The sequence below is a fragment of the Penaeus vannamei genome, chromosome 11 (genome assembly GCF_042767895.1).
Source record: "Penaeus vannamei isolate JL-2024 chromosome 11, ASM4276789v1, whole genome shotgun sequence".
Classification (NCBI taxonomy): Eukaryota; Metazoa; Arthropoda; class Malacostraca; order Decapoda; family Penaeidae; genus Penaeus; species Penaeus vannamei.
In genome coordinates, this window is record NC_091559.1 from 1,442,878 (window position 1) to 1,447,877 (window position 5,000).

Sequence of the window (5,000 nt, forward strand, 5' to 3'; positions counted from 1 at the left end):
CTTTTGATTATGCTTTTTAACTGTTTCTTCGTCACTGAACGCCCCCAAAACGCGGCTTTTGATTATGCTTTTTAACTTATTCTTCTTCGTCACTGAACGCCCCAAAAAGCGGCTTTTGATTATGCTTTTTAACTTCTTCTTCTTCGTCACTGAACGCCCCCAAAACGCGGCTTTTGATTATGCTTTTTAACTTCTTCTTCTTCGTCACTGAACGCCCAAAAAACGCAGCTTTTGATTATGCTTTTTAACTTATTCTTCTTCGTCACTGAACGCCCCAAAAACGCGGCTTTTGATTATGCTTTTTAACTTCTTCTTCTTCGTCACTGAACGCCCAAAAAACGTGGCTTTTGATTATGCTTTTTAACTTCTTCTTCGTCACTGAACGCCCCTGCAAAGATCTCTGATGAAACCGGCTCTCTCCTTCTGTTGCATCTGTTGCATGACAAACTCCCTTGCCTCTTGCGTCATGTATTCTCTCGAGTCCTCTTTGCTTATAGAAGTCAGCTGGTATCCGTCCCTCTTTATATATCCTTCTATTCATCTGTCTATCTATCTGTTTATCTCTATGTCTATTTTTTGATGTGGTGATGCGTGAGGTTGGGGTCCAGAGGACACACACATATATATATACATACATACATACATACATATATATATATATATATATATATTGTTACATATATACATTGTTCTGAATGATTTCACACGGGTTAGGGAGGACCATATTCGCATACATTAGATGAATCAAAGTTCCCCAAGTTAGCTTCAGATCACCAGAAGACGTGACCCCATGACCTTTCTGACCTTGTTCTTTGCCCCTCCCGAAGGTCAGTCGTCGATCCAGGCAACCGCAGAACACACTTTCATTAGCACGAACTGACGGAGTTTTGCATAAGTTAATATACACGAAAAAAAAAAAAAAAATCCCGCAGTTGACCTTCGCATTTCCAAGACTTTGTTTGAGTTCCATTTGCGAAAAAAAATTGAAGATGAGATACATACATCGCCGCCAGATAAGGAAGATAAAAGCGTTCTTTTCATGACGCAACAAACAGGACACAAAAGAACAAAAGACAAAAGAACTTTGGCACGTCATAAGCTGTCACTCATCCTCGCTCATCAGCCTTTACACTAATTCCTTTATTTTCTAATTAACACGTTTAATAGAGAAATGTACATCCGTAGCGGCTAATTACGGAGCTTCTCTCCTTTGACGTTGCGATGCCCTGTCACATACTCCTGTCTAATGTCACGCGGCGATGACTAATTATTTCCAAGATGACTGACGTGCGTTGCCTTCCGCCGACTCCCTAATTAACCCTGTTGACGCCTGCCAGTCTTCGGGGCCAAAGGAGTACATCGGCTTCTACCGGATATCCTGTTGGGAGTACGATTCCACTCAAGGGAATTCGTCTCTCTCGTCTTCGGTCTTCCCTGCGACGGCTTAAGATGTTTCTGGTTGAGGGGTGACTCAAGGCCGAGGTGGATCGGGGCGTGAGGAAGGAGGAGAGGAAGAAGGGAAGAATGGAGGAAGGAGGAAGGAGGAAAGGAAGAAGGGAGGAAGGAGGAAAGAATGGAGGAGGGAGGAAAGGAAGAAGGGAGGAAAGGGGGATGGGTGGGAGGGAGGGAGGGGGAAGAAGGAGGGGATGGGTGGGAGTGGAGAGAAGGAGGAGAGGAAGGAAGGGAGGAAGGGGAGTAAGGAAGAAAAGGGGAAGGAGGAAAGAGGGACGGGTGGTGGGAGGGAGGAAAAGGGAAGAAGGGAAGAAGGAGGAAGGAAGGAGGAAAGGAGGGAAATGAAGAAGGGAGTGAAGGAGGAAAGGGGGAAGGAGGAAGGAGGAAAGGAAGAAGGGAGGGAGGAGGAAAGAAAGAGAAGAGGAAAGAGAGAAAGGGGAGGAAGTGGGAAAGGGAGGAAGGGTGGAAAGAGGATATATGGATGGACGGAAGGATAAATGGGATGGGAGAGTGGGAGGCGAGAAGAGGTGAGGGTAGAAGGGAGAGAGAGACAGAAAAGTAGAGAGAGAGTGAGATAGATAAATAGATAGAGAGAGAGAGAGAGATAAAGAGAAAATAGATGGGAAAGTGGAAGGAAGGAATAGGTGAGGGTAGAAAGAATGAGAAAGCGACAGAGAGAGAGAGAGAGAGAGAAAGAGTGAGAGAGACAAATTGGAGCCAAACAACACCTACGTTGTAATGACACAAACAAAGGTTGCGGTGGTTAAATCTATAAAAGTCGTTATAGTCTTAATAGCAATCACATAAGCGAAAACGGTGCTGATTGGCAATGGCAGCGCTTGAGGGGTTCAATACTCCTTCACAAGGCCACGAGAGCGTCTAATGCTTGTTTATATATCCTATTATAAGGTTTTCTGTCTTCTCTTCAGCTTAGCCACTCCAGGCACTGAATCATAAAGTCTCATTCAGATGCACACGAGAGGGAACTCGAACATGAATACCTACATTGTATTGCGAATTTCCGATGCAATACCATTGTCAAGTTGCAGAAGATAAAATTCAGGCACTATTGGCAATGCATATAGTGTTGCAGATCACGCAGAATTTCAGCCTTTACACTAAAAGCCTCTCGTGTTTCATAGTTCCTTTTTCGTGTTTTTGTCTGTCGAGTTTGTCCTTCCAGAAAAAAATACTGCTGCAAGAATGGACTTATTACGAAAAAGAGAATACCTTTTCCATTATGTCTGATGTAACTTGAGGGGGAAAAAGAGCGTGTAAAATACATATAGGCTTAAATTTTGGACTGTATCTACACAGGAACAATTGTGATATAAAATCCCGCAATATTCTGAGTTCCCTAAAAGTGTTAGCCGATTCTCGAAATGATGGAGCTTCGAAATACTTCAACAGCTGATTCGCGAAACATGTTTTGAACGTCACTCCCGCTTCACATATCAACCGTCACGTCTCCAAAAGCCCTTTTGTATAGAAAGCACTCATCAAATCAGGTTAAAGCACGGCCACACTAGTGCTCTTTTTCATCAAACTCTTTGTGACATGATCTGCTGTTCAATGTTAACTTGTGGGCGATTTCCCAACTGGATGGTCACACGAGGCGAACAGAACCATCGACTTGAACAACAAACATGGCATCTGCGGTAGCTCGTGCGGCCGTTCTCGCAAGTTATTTGTCGTCTCCTGTAGAAATGGAGGCCTAACGATCGCTAAAACGACGTGTGCGAGTTCGTTCGTGGTGGCAGAGCAGAAAGAGGAAATGTGTGTGCCTTAATCTGCCGCAAGAACTTCGTTAGGAGGATTTATATAAAAGTTCCTTTGAGTAAGTTGGAAGCCTTGCGGATGTAAACAATAATGACGTCACGGATACTGTCGAATGGATTTCCCCGCAAAAAATAACAAACACTTGAGAAATACAAGGATATGATATGCAACATCTATTCAAAAATCATATTAACTGAAATATACGATTATTATTATTTGTATAATTGACTATTTTTTTCTTTGCAAACCATAGACTCGTGTCTTGTCCGCTTCGCACACGAAGTATTAATATTATTTGTATAATTGACTATTCTTTTCTTTGCAAACCATAGACTCGTGTCTTGTCCGCTTCGCCGATTCCGCACGAAACACACCGTCCGCTTCTACTGGCGACCAAGTAATAGACTTTGCGGACTATTTGCGGACTCTGAAGCTGAGGGAAGTGGGGAAAGTTGAGAAGACATTCGATTTGTGGTTGAAGAAGCGGTCGTGTGACTTCCCCCTTTAACCGATGGTAAAACACCGATTCCTAGATATATAGGTTTCATTTGTGTTCGTAAAAGTGAGAATAGTGAGAAAATAGTGAGACAAATAATCCAGCTGGCACAGAGTCACATGACTTCAATATGCTCTGACGCATTGGAATGTATGTATATGCTACATCCTAAATTTCCAACATGTAGGAAAACAATGCGATACTTTGAACATTAAACAGAATTTATCAAAGCGCGGACACTCTCGCGTAGTTGGGCAGAATGGTGGACAGAGGATTAAAATCAATGACCATTTTGCCGTGTATGGGGAATGCGCTATAGAGAGCTATCAGCGATGGATTTTTGGTGTAGTGAGTTGCCGCTATTACTGTCTCTTTTGACGGCCCACACCCGCTCAGCGTCATCGAAAAGCCCATGAGAAATCCCCGAAAGAAGAAACGAAGTTCGGACCAGGGCGCGAGGATCCCGACGAAGGCACCGACGGAGGCGCTGCAGAAGGGAGTATCTGACGGAGGCGCTGCAGAAGGATGGTGGACACGCCCTGGACATTTTTTCATATTACGAGGAGAGATGGCCCAGGATTACAAGTTCCCGACGCCCCGATGTCCCGCTCGAGGGCTGCGAAGGATGGTGTCGGGAGGTCGCCCTCAGAGGTACGCGTATTTCCAAGATGGCGACGGACAAGGTTGAGGAAATCGTCAACGCGCATTTGGCGCCAAACCCCTCAGGCAGCCCACGGGCGTCATTTATATCATTTATTTAAATTCATGCATATATGTTCCTTTCTTTTTATGTTTAATATTTTTTCTTCAAAGAACCTTTTATTTTCCTTAAAACACGATAATCTTTTCATAGATTTTATATTTTTTTCTACTTATTCACTCGTAGAGGGAGACGACATTTAACAAGAAAACGAGTCTAGATGCGCGAATATCTTCCGGCTCACGACCTTGTTCGCATAAATAAGGAGAGGTCAACCAGGCATCGGGTCAATGACCTATTGGTTGAGTTGTCCTTCAGATAACCGCAGTTTCTCTCTCTCTCTCTCTCTCTCTCTCTCTCTCTCTCTCTCTCTCTCTCTGTCTCTCTCTCTCTCTCTCTCTCTCCCTCTCTCTCTCCCTCTCTCTCTCTCTCTCTCTCTTTCCTTGTTAGTTATTTTCTTTTTCGTTTTTTTTTTACGCTTTCAACGGATCTTACAGTTAGTCTGCTGTTAAAAAAATATATATATTGCTTTATCAGTTTTTACTTAAGATTCCCCATTTTTACGTGTATTTC